The following is a 20,047-nucleotide window of genomic DNA, read 5'->3' as shown; positions in this document are numbered from 1 at the left end:
GGCTTTTTATACCCTACTTAGTCTCTACCGGGAATCGAACCCGTGATCCCTGGATTGCATATTGTCCGTCCACAGTGAGAACGTAGTCAATATAAACAAAAGCACGTGACTTGTAGTTGCTCGCCTGTCGACTAATTCTTAACTCAGTTCGTCCATAGATATACGCTTCATGAAATAAGGTCCCATTTGTACTTTATAGTAACTTAGTTGAAGAGACTGGCTTTATCATGCACACTATATTCCTACGTTCAAGTTCCATGGCAAAAGTTGACAGCATTAACCAATTTCTCACAGGTCATGTACATTTATTTATGATGACTTCATTCTTCCAATGGAGAATAGCTATTGTGTTGAGAAGGAAGCGCATTCTTTGTTGAAATGTCCCGGGAGTTATAATTGTAAGTACGAGGAACAGTCAAGTGAAAACCTTAATTTGTTTTCGTTTTTTATCAAGTAGATATCTGCATGTATATTGCATACGTTTGCTGCATTTTAGTATATATCCATTGCTGATCCACATATATTTTCAAGTCTTTAGTTAGTCCCTGTATATCTCAGGAAGAAGAATTTTTGGGATGCACGCGCAGTCACTTATGGCCCATTGCGATGGTCTTTCCACCCATCTGCCTGCGAACTGAAGGCACTGTCGTACTTCTCCCTCCATTCGTAAACTTGCTGCCGTGGTAATCATGCATAGAGATATTGAATTATCTCTTGCCAGAGAATTTGTATAAGTTTTAGGCTTCCAGAGGGCAAGAAACCACTGTTCTTCACTGGTGCAAGTGTGTGAAGGAGGCCATATTTAAAAATGACGAAAATGGTGTTGCACCCTTGAGGTCGTTTTGTAAATAACGGTAGATACCTGGTGTAAATTTGGGCTGTATACTTTGTCATATAATTTTTATCGGATTTTTAAGGTTTTCATTTTGACCCTCCCTCGTATATTCACTTGTTTACATTTTATATGCTACCAATGTATCAACAAAGCAAGCTTGGGCGTGGTTCAAATGCTGTTTGGAAAAAGTACACTGGAAGTTACATAATAAATAGCTGTATAACCACACCCTAAAAAAAATCATCACTCACGACACCAAGAACTTCGGTTTTTTCGTAGGGGGGGGGGGGTACTTCGGTACAGGCGGCTGCTTCTTCTGCGGTTTCACTTCGGGATGAAATCGGTAATGCAGCTTGTGTAGGCAATGAGGTAAACATCCATCTGCTTGCTCTGGTATTAAATGGGAGTTGTGTTACAACGCAACATTTCTAAGAATGTAAAAAGTAATATGATATTCATTTATTCTCTTCCGTACATCCTTGATTAAAATGGCATGTAAAACATCAAGATACAGTATAGTATATAGTTAGTACAGTGGGATCCATAAGTATTACCAAGCAAATTGTCCCTCAAATTTACCCCCTTTGTTTTATGCAATGAGAGCTTCAAGAACTGACACACAACACCAATCAAACTGCTTACAACCTCTGAACCAGTATACGTAAAAAAATGCAGGCCTGAAAAATACTAGGATGAAGATAAAAACAAATGAAAATAGTCGTGGACAATTTGCTGAGCAATACTTATGGATCCCACTGTACATCATTAAAAAAAATTAATTTAAAAATGTTTATTCCATTGAAATTACAGGCTGCCTCTTTCATCAGAGTTACAGCAATGTTTTTCTCTCAGTGTGATCACATTTCGTGTCCCTATCGTTCGGTTTTCGGCAACAAACTCATCTTTTCTGCAATTGTTGCACTCGTTTTGATTCGATTTCATCCTTTTTGACCGCCAGTAAATTGAGGGAAAGTAGGAGAAGTTAGTCAGAAGAAGAGTAGAAGTTACATTGTCATTTTCCATGAATTCTGTGAGACTGTAGAGAGCTTCTTTGACAATTAGGTTTTTTATTGTTTGTATTTGTTTATTTTTTGGGAGTGAGGAGTTTTATGTTATGCGGCAGCTTGTTGTAGAACATGTTGCCTGCATCCATTGGTGATTGTTTTGAGATATTGAGTCGGTGCTGTTACTAGTAGTAATTATCTATTATCTTTCCTTCTTGCGTTGTACTTGTATGATTGACTATTTTTGGTTAAATTACTAGTACAGTAAAACCTCGTTAATCCGGGCCCCGATAAGCTACACTTCGCTTAATCCGGACAGGAAAAAAAAACAAAAAAACAATGCTTTCGGAAGAAGCCGCATTGACCCTTCGTACTTCATTGTATGTACAGTATTGCTTTACATTTTACTGTACTGTAGTGTATTTAGCCCTATGCCCTTTAAATACACCATAATAAACGTGTTGTGTACTGTTCTTTTAGGTTATTTCAGTTAATCCGGACTTTCGTTAAACCGGTCAACTTATCCCCCCCCTATTAGTCCGATTAACGAGGGTTTACTGTATTTAGAATAAACGTTATTGACTTACAGCTATATAGAGAGTATACTGTCATTATTTTATACGATGACCGCTAACATATAAATAACATTTTGGGCTATTGAACACTTCTATTATTACATTATTATTATATAATCCACGAGAGAATGTAAGTATGGGATATTTCTCTTAACTATTCACATGACAATTGCCGCGAGAGTGATTTGATTTTTGTTATTTAGCGTTGCTTTTCTGACAATTTTGGCTAATCGCAACGACGAGGATGAGTGGTGATATGAAATTGACACTCAAAAAGAACGTCCGTCCCCATGGTCAGTAAAATCAGTAATAGTCAGTTTTTTTATCATTGTAATTTGTCAGTATTTGTAAAAAAAAATAGTAAAGTCAGTAATTGCTGTGTGGATGGCTGCAACTTGTGATTTTTTTTTAAAAAAATATAACTACAACTTCCAAGTGATAGTTTTTTTTATTTCTTTACAATTCGACTAAATGTACATTTCTCCTGCCAGTGACCAAAGCATTTCTTGATCATTAGTTTTCTTCGTTTACCGAAACGCTCTAATATTATTGCCTCAGAGCCACATTTCCTACTGTTATTTTTATGTAGAAAACAATTGAAAAAAATGCATGCAAATGAAGTGTCGAAAACTATAGAGAAACTAGTTTATTAATACTACTTTTTCAGCAAACACCAAAGGCAACATATGTTTTGCATTTCAATACCTGCTGCACATTTTTCATTTTTAAAAGGATTCTTTTATTGCCATACATAATTTTGTATTATAATGATCATCAATAGAAAGATGTGTGATGGTTGGCTGTGGGGATGGTGGATTCCAGAAAATGATTTAGAACAAATGAAATTCCACTTTAGCTTTTAGGATGACGATTTATTGATATGGTGTAACTAAATAGGTCAGTATTTGGTCAGCTTTTTGTTGTTTTAGTCAGTTAAATCAGTAATTTTGACCACTTGACTAGTTTCCACACGTTGCCCGTGATCCTATACCGTCCACTTTTATGAAACTATCCCAAAGATTTGATTTCATGTAACCTTAACGTTAGCGAAATTAAACGAGGTCCAGTCCCATTCAACTCCCTTTGGATGTGCCGCTGAGGTGGATTATATCGGCAACTCCACTTTATATTCCCTGACTCGTGAAGTCTTCGAGCGCTATCATGAAGATCGATAATAGCGGCGGGATGTGGTGATTAAATTTTGATTTTACTCTCCGAAAATAGCTGCAGAAACGTGTGGAGTGGAGTGCCAGGCTAATGCAAACTGTCACTTTTCTCTGTTTCAACGCATTTTCCCGAATCAAAATCCAATAAGATAGTTTTGCTGCCTTTCTCCTGCAATGCAAGTAGGACGACGCACTATTTGTGGAAGAGGAGGGCAAGACGTTGCAGGTGGACATCTTCCATCACAATGCGAATGGAGTTATTGTTGTCCAGTACCTTTATTATCTGACGTGCTTAGAAATGCCCTTTCTAGTTTGTTTTTTCTGTATTTTACGTCACTTTTCCATCTCGCGACAACTAGAATTGAGTGATGAATTAATCGCGCGTACAAGGACATTATGTCACAGAATGCAGCACGAGAAGTATATATTTCTTTCTCTATATGCGTGTGTGTTTCCTGTCTGTCTTTCTGTTTCTTTGCCTATCTTTCATCTGTCTTTCTCTCTCTTTCTGAAGCGTTGTCCATCTTTTATCTCTCTCTTCCATCACTTCTCTCTCTGTCCCCTGTGGAGGCACATAGTGGTTCGGATCCCGCTTTAAACTGTAGGTCCAGTTCTGATTAGCCTTACTGTGCATAAAGTGGACTTTAAACACCAAATCAATCAATCATTCTCTAGTTATCTATCTCTTCCTGTCTCTTATATTTTATCTGTCGATCTTCTCTTCTCTTTCTATTTTTCTCTGTATCTCTGTTCAGCATCTTTGTCATTTATCTGTCTCTGCTCTCTTTCTCTCTCTAGCTATAGTTATCTAATTGTTCCGGTCCCTTTGTCTATCTTCTATCTTTTTCGCTCTTCTCCTCCACTCCTCTTTCTCTGTATCTCCCTCGCAGCATTCCTGTAATCGATCTTTTAAAACTGCGTGCAGACTTTCAAGCTGCATAGCGATTACTGTGTCAGACTTCTTACGTTGAAGTTTCATGTACATTTAACATCTGTCATTAATTCCGCCAGCTTTCCTCAAATAGAAAAAAATACTGTAAAAAAGATGATAATTCAAAATGACGGGGAGTAAATTATCACGGTCAGATTCCGACTTCGGGAAATGGTTTCTCGACTGTTCGTAATCCCGAGGAACTTACTTGAAAGATGTTAATTCTAATATTTTCTGCACTATAAGTGTCTGAAATTTCTTGAAATTAATTTTTATTCCAGAACCGCAAAAATAATCACTTGAAGGGAACATATTTGTAATATCGTACAATGTCTCCCATTAGAACTTTTTCCATATATCTCAGGGGGGAATTGAGCATATGATCACGTTTTCAGACAGCGATTGTAGAACTGACCAGTGATAGTGTTCCCTTCTTTTCATTGTCAGCCACAGCAAGACGAAAGCGAGAGAATTTAATTAGAAAGGATTTAGTAGCCTGGCTCGTACAGAGAACGTCATTTTCTGCAATAATATAGGAAATAATTCAAGCATGAGAGCCAGGACTAGAGAACTGGCCTGGTTCCAAGTTTCTTTTCTTATTTTATTGGAGTCTTGCGTTTATGTTCAGCCACATTTCACTGCCCTCGTCAGTTCGCGACAAGTTGAATTGCCCACATCAATTCCAGATTCAGACTTTATTCTACTTCTGCTTGAACGTTTTAAAGAATAGGTTTCCTCCGTTTTGTTCAAATTAGATAGCGATCATTGTCGATCCCTTATCGGAGAACGAATCTTGTGATGCATTTGTTAGCAGTCTCCGTCCACCATTGTTGTGTTTAAACGTTCGAGAGAAACTGAGTTACTTGCAGTTTGGGAATCGTGGATTTGCAAAAAATCGATTGGCTGTTTCGTGCGTAATGTTCTAAGACTTCCGGTTGGTCGATTCTTCGTACTAGCATGCGAGCTTAGCGTGGTGGTGGTTTTTTTTTTTTTTTTTTTTTTTTTTTTTTTTTTTTTTTTTGCCAAGTTTCCGTAGTTTCTTGAACTTGGCGGTTTGTGCAGCTTGGCGAGTCTGAAAATTTATCACATGAAGTGGAAAATGATACGGTGTATAAGTGAGGGTTACGTGCAGCACTGGTGTGTGATTACGTTGTTGCAGTTGGAGTTTTAAAGTTCACTTATGCACATCTAATATAGGGAGTCCCGTTGCTAGAATTTTATTTGGGGAGGTGCTCATCCCTTATCAGTAGCCGCCATTTAAAAGAGAGAAAAGTGAAGGATAGACGGCCTGAAGATTAATTTCTCAGTATATTACATCTTATTATATCACAGTATGTTTATTCCTGCCCTCCCCACGGGCTACGTGCCTGAATATAGGCTAATCGGCACTGGACCTACAGCTGAGATTCAAAACACCATGTACGCCGTCTCCGTGGCGGAATGGTTAGAATTGCGAGCTACGATGCCAGGGGTCACGGTTTCGAATCCCGGCCTCGACATGAGTCTTCTTTGTGAGTGTTTGGTTTGAGTTGCTGTTTTAAGTCCACTTTATGCACAGTAAGGCTAATCGGGACTGGACCTAGAGTTTAAAGTGGGATTCGAACCACTTGTGCCTCCACCGGGTATCGAACCCGGGACCCCTTGATTACAAGGCAATGACGCTACCACTGCGCCATGGGGGAGGCCTTTGTGAGTGTCCTTTTATCAGTTTCATCATATCATCACTCATCATCATCTTCGCTATTAGCCAAAAGTGGAAGAAAGGCGTTGTAAAACAATCCAATCAAAACACTATATGCCTCTACCAGGTGTCGAACTCATAACCCCTTCATTACAAGGGGGCGATGTTACTACACCATCGAGGAGTACGGTTTGGTTGTATCAAGGACGTATCGAGAGGTGGGTGTGAGATTATCCCAGTTGGTAGAGAAATTTGATGAAGAAAAAGTTGACATGATTAGGATACATACTAACACGTGTAAGGAGCGATCGAATGAGAAGATACCTTTAAATGGTACACCCATGTTCGTATAAAGTGGCACATACTTCAATTGCTCAATCCTATAGAAAGTACTACTTTATGTCAACAGGAGTGTACATAAGACTAGGGATGGCCAGATCCGGATCCTTGCGGATCCGAAATCCGTATCCGGTTGGTTCCGGATCCTAAAATTTTTCAGATTCGGATCCGGATCCAGAACTTTCGGATCCGGATCCAAAACTTTCGGATCCGGATCCGTTTTGCCATCCCACATGCGCTTCTTTGGAAAGTAAGAATGTGTTTATAACACATTGTTACCTGCTAATATACACGCATATATATATATATATATATATATATATATATATATATATATATAATATACCGTGCGTTCATTTCGATCTGCAGCCGAGAGATCGGGAGAAGTGTGGCGGGCGGCGCTGACGGAGATGCCGACATTTGCGGCCTGTAATGCCCGCTTATTTTTATAGACATATGCAGACATTTATATAAATATTGCAAAACGATCACTAACCTGTGTTATAACACGCAAAAGTTCTTCTGTAATTCATCCAAGTTCTGCTCTTATATACACAAAAAAATACGCTTTAGAAACGATGTTAAGAGCCACAGATAATAAAACATTTTAATCATAGTTTTGACCAGTAACGTCTTGCTTAAGTTTATATCCTTGAAAGAGTTTTGTGCCGATGGGGATCGTTTGGAGGTTTTGAATGTGCAACACTGTATCAAGATTACGCTGTAGAAGAAACCGTTAAAAGTCAATAGTGTTCGTGAGCTTCCTTGCAATCCGAAATCTCCGAGCTAGAGTTTTTTGTTCCTTCGCGACTAGATGAAGACAGAGTTGTAAATATAGTGGCGAGCAATGTAAACCAAGAGCGTGTTAATTTCGTACTGTGCGCAAGAGTGTTATTCTTGGTTACTTGCAGTTACTTGTTTTTGTTATTGTAGTGTGTATGTGTGACGTGTCAGTGAGACGATTGGAATGCCAGCCGCAAGATTCACGTTAGAACAAAGATATTTTTATGTATGACACGTACCTACGTGAAAACAAACTCGTGTCGAGACGTGTGTAGGTAATTTGTACAGAAATTTCCATGCGTTTCAACTCCACACAGAGATACGGTTAGACATCTTGTCCTTAAATTACGAGAAACTGTATCGTTAAATTTTAAAACACCTAAGCAAAAACGACGGATTCTAACCGAAGCAAAACTCGATGATATTGGTGCAGCGTTAGAACGTTCTCCAAACAAACCTCTACGCCGTGTTTCACAAGAGGTGGGCGTGTCAAAATCATCGGCACATACAGTCACTAAGCTACTAAAATTAAAACCATACTCTTATAACACAGGTTAGTGCTCGTTTTGCAATATTTATATAAATGTCTGCATATGTCCATAAAAATAAGCGGGCATTTCAGGCCGCAAATGTCGGCATCTCCGTCAGTGCCGCCCGCCACGCTTCTCCCGATCTCTCGGCTGAAGATCGAAATGGACGCACGGTACATACATACACACATATATATAGTGTGTGCGCGCGTGCGCGATTTGTAATTAATTAATACACTTACAAGGGAGGTTTAAGTCTCCTCCTCCGATTTCCATGAAACTTGGCAGGTGTATGGAGGGGCCAAAGGAAGAAATACGTGTTTTTGTGTTTCAGCTAAAAAAAACTGTTTTAGGGGGCAAAACCCCCTCAAAAGTCAAAATGAAGACAAATTGACGCGGGGATCTGACCCCTGTGTGCCACTTCGATTCCCATGAAATTTGGCAGGTGTATGGAGGGGCCCAAAGGAAGAAGTACGTGTTTTTGTGTTTCAGCTAAAAAACGGTTTTAGGGGGAACCCCCCTCAAATGTCAAGATAAGGAGAAATTGAAGTGGGGATCCGACCCCGAAACCACGTAAATATGGCATAGGAAGAAACAGGGGGCATAAGGGCCCTCTATACACCTGCCAAATTTCATGGAAATCGGAGGGGAACACTGGGGTCAGATTATCCCCACGTCAATTTGTCCTCATATTGACATTTGAGGCGGGTTTTGCCTCTAAAACATTTTTTTAGCCGAAACAAAAAAACACGTATTTCTTCCTTTGGAGCCCTCTATACACCTGCGAAATTTCATGAAAATCGGAGGGGGACACAGGGGTCAGATCCTTACTTCAATTTGTCCTCATCTTGACATTTGAGGGGAGGTTGCCTCCTAGAACAGATTTTTAGCCGAAACAAAAAACCACGTATTTCTTCCTTTGGGCCCCTCTATAAATCTGCCAAGTTTCATGGAAATCGGAGGGGGACACAGGGGTGAAATGCCCACTTAAATTTGTCCTCATCTTGACATTTGAGGGGGGTTGCCCCCTAAAACAGTTTTTTAGCCGAAACAGAAAAACACGCATTTCTTCCTTTGGGGCCCACTATACACCTGCCAAGTTTCATGGAAATCGGAGGGGGACACAGAGGTCAAATGCCCACTTAAATTTGTCCTCATATTGACATTTGAGGGGGGTTGCCCCCTAAAACAGTTTTTTAGCCGAAACAAAAAACACGTATTACTTCCTTTGGGCCCGTTTATACACACACCTGCCAAGTATCATGGAAATCGGAGGGGGAAACAGGGGTCAGATCCTCACTTCAATTTGTCCTCATCTTGACATTTGAGGGAGGTTGCCCCCTAAAACCGTTTTTAGCTGAAACAAAAAAACACGTATTTCTTCCATTGGGCCCCACTATACACCTGCCACGTTTCATGGAAATAGGAGGGGGACACTTAGATAACCTCCCTTGTTAGTCTTACACTTTGTAATTATATAACACTGCATATATTATAATGTTTTATTTTAATTTGTAAAACTGGAACTGTAGAAAAATTGTATAATTTTTGTATAACATTTCTATCTTGTTCTATGTGTTAAAGGTTTCATATTGGAATGGAATGTCTCACATTTATGTGTGTTTCCATTTTCAATACATTCGAATGAATACATATTCGTTTCAATGGCATTTACAAAATCACCTCTGACATTTTATGTTAAACAAGTAAGATTATTTTTGTGCACGAGTGTGTTAGCCGATGCGTAGCAAAGTATTTTAGGAACAACACTTGGAAAAAATTATTGTAGGACTAACTAATGAAAAATTTCTTTGTAATCTAAGATCATAATACCTTTTAAGGTGTGGTAATATTATAATGGGATTGAGATACGAAACTCTCGGATCCGGATCCGGATTTTGGGATCCTGAACTTATGGATCCGGATCCAGATCCGAAACTTTCGGATCCGGAACTTATGGATCCGGATCCAGATCCGGAATTTTCGGATCCGGATCCAGATCCGTAACTTTTGGATCCGGATCCGTTTGGCCATCCCTACATAAGACACCCATTCATTTGGAATAAGTAGCCACAAGTGTTTGTGGTATCTCAGGACACCGGCGCTTGCACATGTTGGGAGCTAGGTGTCTTGCACATACTCAGCAGCAGTCGTCCCCCGCCCTTCTCCCCAACCGGAATCTAAACTGGACAGCATGCCATGAAAACATGCATCTGCTGACAGTCACAGCATATCATGATACACTGTGTCTGAGAACAGCAAACAAGTGGCATGATATGCTAATCATTCTCCTCCACTATTATGCTCGTCCTCATGTTGGCAGAATTGCTTGCAGAGTTTGGTTGGAAAGTGCTTGTTCACCCTGTCTATAGTCCAGAATCGACGCTAATACCACTGGCAATCAGTTCATCCATGCAGTGCATTCTAGGAGAATATTATCTAGTTAAAGAAACGATAACGTAATTCAGTTACATTTCAATAGAGAGTAACTCGGATCCTGTTCAAAAGTAACTCTTCGAACACTGACTGAACCGTTGTTACCGACGGACATAGCACAGCACGTACACATGTTGAAGTCGTTGATTCTCTATTCGCATTACCGCTTTAACGCAGATATGATCTTTCATGTCCTGCGGAATCACGGCATTGATTGATTCCCAACAGACGCGGTGCCTAAGGGTGGGTGGGTGGGTGGGGGAGGGAGTAAATCCGCAGCAGTGGGGAAACTCCTGCCGCCGTGTGATAAAATGAATGAGTCTGTTATTACACTCTTCTCTCCCCCGGTTGGAGATCCCAGGATCGATATTTTAGACATCCCACCTGATAGCGCACGGAAACGAAGGCAGGATTTTCTTGCTGGTGCCATTCACCCCCTGTTTGTCGACGCGGCCGCAGGCTTTAATGGAGTACCATTTGATGAAAAAACGCTTTAAACAAAAGTATTTTCCACAACATTTTTCTTGACATTTATGCCATGACCAAAATCCTAAAAATCTTATCGCATTTCGGATGCCACGGCATATTTCATACCATTTCTCAAAGATAGAATCGGTTCTATTTCCCTAGCATTTTTCGTAGCATAGCCAATCAGAAGCGACCTCTAGGTCACGTGTGCATCCGTGTAAAGTACAATCTGCTATAATATTTTTGGAAGCATTTATGCTAGCAAAAATGTTAAAGGAAATGCTTCCGTCTAAAGCGGTCCTAAGACAGTTTGGAATAAGTTAGCAACATGCCAAGCCCTTAACTAGTGGTAGGCAAGGGGGGGCTGAGGTTTAGGGCCCTATGCAAAGAGGGCGTCATTTTTCATTCCCAGATATCAGTCTGGTTCTATCGTATAAATATTTTGTAGATTTTACTTAGAATATTGTATTATGACGACGTTAATCTTTCAAGTTGAATCAGTTAAAATTACAAATTTTCTTCTCAGAACATTCTGTATTATTTATTTTAATTATTAATCTTAACCTTTTATTCTTTTTTTACTTGTAGGCTTAAATTCTGGTAACACACTGCTGGAATTTTCTGTTTCTCAAAACGTTTTAAATTATGTTCTTCAGATACTGACATAATTGAAGTATTCTTAAATATGCTAATTTTACGTTTCTTTCAAACCTACACATTTGCACTTCTTAGAACCATACATCAAGGAATACAATTTATATAATATACATATATATATATATATATATATATATATATATAACTTGCACCCCAAATATTTCAGAAATGGAAGGTGCTATTGATGTGCTGTTTTCACAGAAATTAAGTGTAACCAAGGGCTCATAATTGTAGCCCATACACAGATTTTTATAATTATTAGAATTTGTATTTATTTTAGAAAGTTACATTTTTTTTAAATGGAACAATGCCTATTGACAGTAACACAATAAAACTAGAGTAAATTAGAATGTCAATGGTTTTTCTTTCAGGCTTCTAGTACAAATAGTTTTCGAGCTATCGTAGTTTGAAAATTGTACATACCGGCAGTTGTCTGCTCCATTCAACTGCTTAGTTACGAGGCTCTGATGTTCGTATGTTTGTTGCCTTTACAGTCCACTGATTGCATTGCGACTTCCTTGTCAGTTACGTGGTGATAGTGCAAGAAGTCGGACGTGGTGGAAGATGGTGTTTACCAATGCTGAAATAGCCAACATGTTAATGGTGTATGGAGAAAGTAGGAAGAATGCTGTTAGTGTTTGTGCTCTGTTATGGAACAATATCCCAATAGACGTCACCCATCGCGACAATTATTTGTGAACCTCTTCAACCAATTACGTGAAACTGGAAGTAACACCTAGAAAACGTAACAGAAACAAACGAGTGACTGGAGAAGAGGGTGGTTCTCACTGCTGTTGCTGTACATCCGCACGTTAGTTCCCGTGCAATCGTATGAGGAAGTGGCATGAGTCAGGCAAGTGTACTACGCGTTCTCCACTGTCATAAGTTCCATCCGTATCATGTCTCTCTCAATCAAGAGCTGCATGGAAACGATTTCGAGAATCGTGTTAACTTGTACATGGGCATTAAGACAAGATACACCAGATTTATCATGTATCTTGTTTAGTGATGGAGCAACATTTACAAATCATGGCCAAGTAAACCTCCGAAACATGCACTATTGGTCCGTCAACAATCCCCATTGGCTTCGTCAGGTGGAACGTCGGCGTCCATGTAGTTTAAATGTGTGGTGTGGAATAGTGAACCATCAGCTGATAGGCCCTTTGTTCGTAGAAGGAACACTAAATTCTCAAAAGTATCTCAACCTCCTAACAGACCAACTTCCACAGATGTTAGAAGACGTCGCACTGCAGACTAGGAGTAACATGTGGTATCAGCATGATGGCTGTCCAGCGCATAGTGCACGACGTACTACAGCTTGTCTTCACCGATTGTTTCGAAATCGTTGGATTGGACGAAGGGGGCCTGTACCTTGGCCGGCCCGTTCACCAGATTTGCCCCTTTAGATTTTTTTTTCTCTGGGGTAAACTAAAAGAGACTGTTTACAAGGACATACCGACTACACCAGATGATATGAAATGACGTATTACTGCTGCCTGCGCTGAAATTTCTGATGAAATGCTAGAACGTGTGCATCAATCTTTACATGGCAGACTGAAAGCTTGTATTGAAGCTCGTGGGCGTCATTTTGAACTCAACCTTTGAAGGCCAATTCTCTTTCTAATTCAGAATCCAACCAATTTATTTATTAACTTTTTTCTTACGTTAGTGCTGACATGTCGCAGACAACTGCCGGTCTGTACAATTTTCAAACTTCGATAGCTCGAAAACTACTTGTGCTAGAATCCTGAAATAAACACCATTGACATTATAATTTACTCTAGTTTTATTTTGTTACTGTTAATAGGCATTGTTCCAATCGAAAAAATGTAACTTTCTAAAATAAATACACATTCTAATAATTATAAAAATCTGTGTATGGGCTACAATTATGAGCCCTTGGTTACACATCATTTCTGTGAAAACAGCACATCAATAGCACCTTCTATTTCTGAAATATTTGGGGTGCAAGTTTTAGTTATATATACATGTAAATATAAGTAATACATGTTAAATTTATTTGAAATATTCCTCCTGTTATAAGATAAAACCTTTTATGATCGGAATAATACTTTAAAAATCTGCCGATGTTTCATTTTAATGTTTGGCAGTGCAAGAAACATAAACTGATTTATGCTTTGAAGCTAGAGGTCTTGGATATATGTCCTCGCTAGGGATTTTTTTTGTTATTCTCTATTGAATTTTATCATGTGTTGATCTACACTCATAGTCTCTATTAATTAATATATAACTGATTGACCAAAAAGTAGACATAAAGAAGAATTGCAGTTGTAGTCAAAATGGCACTAAACCAGAAATCACATATATATATTATTAATAAATGTAATAAAATTCAGTTTTTGATATTCATAATAATAATTCTTATTTGTGTTTTGCAATCGCAAATTGGAACACTGACTGAATGAAACTAACCTTTTTCTAATAGCAGTCAGTTAGTATTTTTTTTTCTTCCACTGTTGCTAATTCCAGATAAACACGTTGCATTTGGTAAGTCGATTAAGAAGGTCAAATAACCGAACTGCTGCCGCCCAAGTATCACCAGCAAGCGCCTTGTCTCAATTTATTCTGGTTGAAACAAAGAGCGGAGAGGAAGCGCAAGAATTAACTTTCTGCTTCCACGCGACCCCTTGCATGACTTGACACGTTCGTGCTGGAGTTCTATTAGATAAGGGATACAACGTCTAGACAGGTCCGATAATGGAGCAGTTTGTAACGTGTCAAAATGACAAATAAAAATCGGCTGGACAGAGGTTAAAATCCAATGGTGATACGCTTATTGGCCAAGGTGCAGTGAGTCAAAACGGGTGCATTTCCGAAGTACAAAGAATCTAAAATTATCTTTCTTGGTTCACTTCTTATATACAGGGTGATCCTAAAATAAATAGACAGTTTCAAAGTTTTACAGGAACGAGAGTTTTAATAACATGGCTGAAATACGTGGTTGGAAGAGTATGACCTGGAATGTACATGGCTAAGTTACAAATGTTCTATGTGTGACCGTTTTGTAACACGACAGGATGATGTATCCTCGCAAGAACAAGTCAGGTGTTAAATCCGGACTTCTTGGTGGCCAAAATGTCAGAGCCATGTTCTGGTCTGTTGAACGGCCAATCCAGCGGCGGCTCGTGACTTTTCAAAGTTGCGTGCTACAACTGATGCTGTTTTTCATGTACTTATAATGCCCCCTACCCCCCCCCCACCCACACATACGTGCCGGCTCTGTGGCCACGAACGTTAAGTGGTCGACTTTCGATCTCGATATCGAAGTTCCGGGTTGGAGTCTCGGCCCGGGTATGGGTATTGTTTGTGAATGCCTCTTCATTAATTTTTTATTACAAAGTATTACAAAGAATACCCATACCCGGGCCGAGACTTCAACCCGGAACTTCGATGGCGAGATCGAGTGCCTTTCAATACAGTGCTGTTGTCAAGATGTTCTTTAAAAGCATTGTCTAAACTACTGACAAAATCAAGGAGCCCTAAAAAATATCCCAGGTTTTGCGGAGGAATCTGTTTCATCGTGGCCGGCCACGCAGGGACAACTCAAAAGCTCCACAGAACTTGATGCAGTCTATGATTTTTGACAAGACGTGGCGATTTTTTTCAACTTGTTCATTATGAGATTCTAGATAAACGTGGCTTAACTGCGTTTCTATGTTGACAGTTCCGAGAGAGACAAAATTTAACTCATTATTCATGTGCTTTTTGCTTTCACTATGCTTTCTCATATATTCACATAAATGTCCTAGATCTTTTACCCCTCCTTCAGACCACGAATCATTACTTCCAAAAAGTATGCAAGGAAAACAGAATAATGCATTTCGAATTTGACACCCACAAAGCCATGGTTCACTATATTACAGTTTTCTATTAAATCGCCTTTTATGCGTAGCGTTCTTACCTCCCTTTGCATTTTGCGATAGATCCAAATCTGGCAACGGCCGTCCTAACGCTTTTATTTCCAACTTTTCTTCAAGTGTTCTTGAAGAGAAAGGTCGCTGCAACAAAGAATCCACCAAATTCATGGTACACTAACACACACACACACTCACTTTCACTTCTAACAACAAAAAGCTAATCCTTCACAACAATGACCACCACTTCACGCGCCACGCGATTTTAACACAATGAACCGCGCGGAAAATTTTCGGATCTGGAAGCCGGGGAAAAATGACGGTACTCTGTAAGTTTGTTTCTTGACTATTGAAGTGCTACATAAACACAAGGAAATATCTAGCATTTAAAAACAGGCAATTTAGATAAAATATAAAATTAGAATTTCCTGAACATAAATTACGTAGCAGAATGCACTTTCGGAAGCAAAAAAGGCACGGACTATAGTTTCAGAGTTGCAATCTTTACAACTTACCACCGAAATAGATTAAAGGCTAAGGGGTAGTGTCAATTCGCGTTCCAACTTTTTTGCAGGTGCTGCAAATGTATACGACATGCTACAAACATTACATAACTCTACACTGATAACGTACAGAACGTTTGAAAATGACATTAAGAAACGTTGTTCTGACAGAGGCAATAGGTTGTCGTAGACTTTCTTCTTATCCTGAGATGGCACACTTACCGTGCTGATTCCTCCTGTAGCACGCTAGCAGACGATTTTTCCCGAGCCGGGACACTATCCCCCGTTCAAATCGAGGAGTGGGGGTGTACAGTATTCATGCGCGGAGGGATGAAAAAGGGGCGAAAACGTGCTGTTGAGATTTTAGCACGGTAGGCTATTATTTATAGCCAGCGTGAGGGAAATACGTGGCGCCGCTGGTAAATGCTGAGGCTCTTAACATGAGAAGTTTCATTTCACTTTGGGGCTTCATTAAACTTCTTGCATCTGTGAGATTTGCTTTTTTCTTCTTTTCATTTTAACAAATTTAGCAACGTGCTATAGCACGGTAGCACGTATTAAGCAGCCGCCACTGGGCCAATCCAAAGCTGAGGCAGATTTTCATCCATGGTGTGCCATACCGTGTTCTAAAACGACGCTGTACGACAAGAACAACTTGCTTTTGCAAATTCAAGCATACACAAAGCCTTTCCTACCTGGCTAGCGGCCATAGTGCTCGACTGACGTCAAGGGTACTCACGTGATGCTGACACGAAAACAAACGAAAAGTGGAGCTCGTAAACTTGAATATTTTCTCTATAAAACAATACCAAATGCTTCCTGATAAAACAAACAGTTTTCCATTTATAAAGCGTTTAATCTGTCTATATCTTTTTAGGCTCACCATGTGCAATGCTTAAAAACTCTCTTTTTCTTACCTACAAATGGAGTAAAATTATAATGTAAACAACTGACTGCGCTGTGTTGTAATAATAACTTTTCTAAGCTTTAAACCCTCTCAAGAATGGGCTTCTCATTGTTAATTTCAAGTTACAAAAAATCAGAATGCTTGTTATTTTTATTAATAGAGAAAAAAAATTCAGTTACTTATTATTAGAATGGAACGAAGAGAGAAAAATGTGTTAATTCAAAAAAAATTGTCCCTCTGTTGTTTTAATATTCTACCAGTTAAGCCAAAGATCATAGTTTCTCCCTTTTCACAATTCCAAAAACAGAGTTCAATAATATAAACACCATGACTAAAATTTCTCCTTCACTTTTAAAGCTTTTTCTTGAACAAGACCTTGTCAATACCCCTCTCATTTTTTTTTCTGGACATGCCCCTTACCTAAGAAAAAATTAAGATATTTGAAATGCAGTGAAATATATAGGATGGGGAGGGGTCTGATGCTGAAGTTCACATATAGAAATCTGGGACAAGGTGTAAGGTCTTTTTTAGTAGGTGTGACTGTAAATTAACTCGAAAAAGACCACGAATTTAGTCTTAGTAACAAAAATGAGTTGACTTACTTGATTTATTTCCTGTTACTCCGCTACAGAGCATAGGGCCTCAACGAAGCATCGCCAACGACCTTCCTTATCTCATTCCAGGTCTTTCCTGCTTCCCATATTTCTTGCTCTCTTGTCCTTCTCCAACTCATTCTTGACCTTCCTCTCCTACGTTGTCCTTGTGGGTTCCAGCTCAATGCTTGTCTTTCTATGGCTGATGGATCTTTCCCCAATGTGTGGCCAATCCACTTCTTCTTTTGATCTGTATTGCCACCGGTTCCTCTTGTGTACGTTTCCATAGATCTTCATTTGAGATAATATCTGGCCAATATATTCCCAGAAGTTTCCTTAGGTATCTATTTATGAATGTCTGTAGGTCTTTAGTAATTTTCTTTGTTACTTTCCACGTTTCACATCCATAAAGGAGAACTGACTTCACATTAGTTTTAAAAATTCGCAGCTTAGTTCTTATTGAAATTTCTCTGGCTTTCCAAACTTTATATAGCTGAATAAATGCCACATTTGCTTTCCTAATTCTTGATCTAACATCATCATTTTCTGTTCCCCCTGTATTTGTCAACAAACTCCCCAGATATGTAAACTCCTTAACCTCTTTAATATTTTCCTCATTCAAGTGGAAATTTTCCATCTTTTTTACATTTGTTCTTAATGATTTCGTCTTTGTACTATTTATCTTTAAACCAACTCTTTTCCCTTCCTTATCCAGATCTCCTAATTTCTTTTCCATATCATGGTATGTGTGAGACAGCAGACAAACATCATCTGCAAAGTACAAGTCTTCTAGTTGTTGGGTGAGACTCCAATTTATACCTCTCCTTTTTCCTTCCGTTACCCTCTTCATTACTTTATCAATTACCATCAGAAATATTGTTGGTGACAAAATACATCCTTGCCTTACTCCTGAAATAACTGGTATTGGATCCGTAAGTATTCCCTCATGCACAACTTGACCTTTTGGAATCATCATAGGAGTTTTTAATAAGATCGATCATATGTGCTGGATGCCATATTCTTTTATAATTGTCCACAGTTTAATTCTATTTACAGAGTCAAATGCTTTCTGGAAGTCCACAAATATAAGATACAGATTATTAGAGAAGTATTCCATACTCTGTTCTATAATAATACCCAATGTATTTATCTGATCTATAGAGGAACGGTTGCTTCGAAAGCCTGCTTGTTCTCTGCGGATCCTTTTCTCAACCCATCCTTTAATTCTGTTTAAAATAATTCTACTTAGAACTTTGCTAGGAACTGAAAGTAGTGCTATGACTACTCCATTACGATGTTCATCATCTTCATCTGGTCTACCTGAATAGAGGAATGTCATACCACTAGATGTTTTCATCTCTCCATATTCAATCCAACGCACTTCGCTCATTCCCAGGATGTCCAACTTATATTTCTCCATTTCTGCTTCTACGTGTTACAATTTTCCTGCCTCATATAATGTTCTAACATTCTAAAATCCCACTAGAGTTTTATTTTTAAGTCCAAAGGTCGTCAACAGTTTGTCCATCCGGCTATTTCCTCGTTTGGTTTCTTTAATAATCTGTTTGTAAGGATAGTGGGTTATTGGCCATCTGACCCTGAGTGCCATGATGGGGCTGCCATCTTTAGGCCTTGGCACTTGCCACTCCACAATGTGGGACACAGATGCAGATGTTCGCATTTGTTTGTTTGGGACTGGGTAGGAATATTAGGATAGGATATACTAGGTAAGATGGGACGTTGCAGAACGCCTTAGTCTGGCTTCTCTTCCGAGACCTGTCCAGCATGGGTGACCCTGCTGGTAGAAAAATCTACCGCTGGCATAGCTCTCAGCCTCAACAAAGCACGCAAACCCTCCGCCCGCACGGTCAGTGCTACTTTAAGGTGGTGTTCCCTGGAGTGTATTAGTGAAAGTTTAGGGGTGTGATGTAAGAAAGTCTCGCCTTCTTGCTTATCCATATCTATACTAACTAATAGGTCCTATTCCCCACATAAATTGAGACAAAGATCGTGTTTCACAAAAATGTATTTTTAGGGGGTTCGATACAGTAATGTATTTTTCTAATAAATTTAGATTACTTTTTTGATGGGGAGGCAGGATATGTCAAATGGACTTGAAAATCAATTATGTCAAAACTAAGTCTGAATGACCGTTGGAGGGATCTAGCTGGAAGGAAGAGTCCTCGGTAAAGAACTGGACAAGCATGTACGTTGCCCCTAAACAGTTTTGCTTCCCATTTATACTGCTGTTTGTTTACTTTTTCACTATGCTAGGAAGAGTTTTCAAGCTATTTTTGCATTTAAACATTTTACAGTAATGATGAATATAATGAATACAGAGTACATGATACAGAAAACCAAATAATAATGAGGCACCAATAACTTTAGCCATTCTCAAAGTGACCATCACTAACTGTGTGAGGTGATGCTAGTATGAATCAATATGCGAGTTATGTTTGTACAAATTTTCCTACCTAAGGGGAAAGCTTTATGAGAATTTTCATAACTGAGGGATAGCATCTTCCCACGTTCCCCACACTTCAAACACCAATTTTATTATAATAACAGTAATTCTATAACTTGGACCAGACAGGATATATTCTGGATAGTCTGCTCAGATGAACAATATATGATATAATTAAGAATGTTAATATATAAATTTGAGCTCGATTAACATTTTTGTTAATATTTAGGTATTAAGATTTTAGTCATTGTCAATTAATTAGTATGGGAATACTGATATAATTGCACTATTTTGCTATTA

At 39.0% G+C, this 20,047-nt stretch overlaps 1 protein-coding gene across 4 annotated transcripts in view; it reads left to right on the top strand.

The window, feature by feature from the left end:
* Positions 1-20,047, top strand: part of LOC145980549 (uncharacterized) — an 89,175-nt gene that overhangs the window by 47,809 nt on the left and 21,319 nt on the right. The window lies entirely within an intron of this gene.

The sequence above is a fragment of the Lepisma saccharinum genome, chromosome 28 (genome assembly GCF_977018435.1).
Source record: "Lepisma saccharinum chromosome 28, izLepSacc3.1, whole genome shotgun sequence".
NCBI lineage: Eukaryota > Metazoa > Arthropoda > Insecta > Zygentoma > Lepismatidae > Lepisma > Lepisma saccharinum.
Note: the sequence above shows the minus strand (reverse complement) of the source record. Positions and strands in the feature narration are given on the sequence as shown.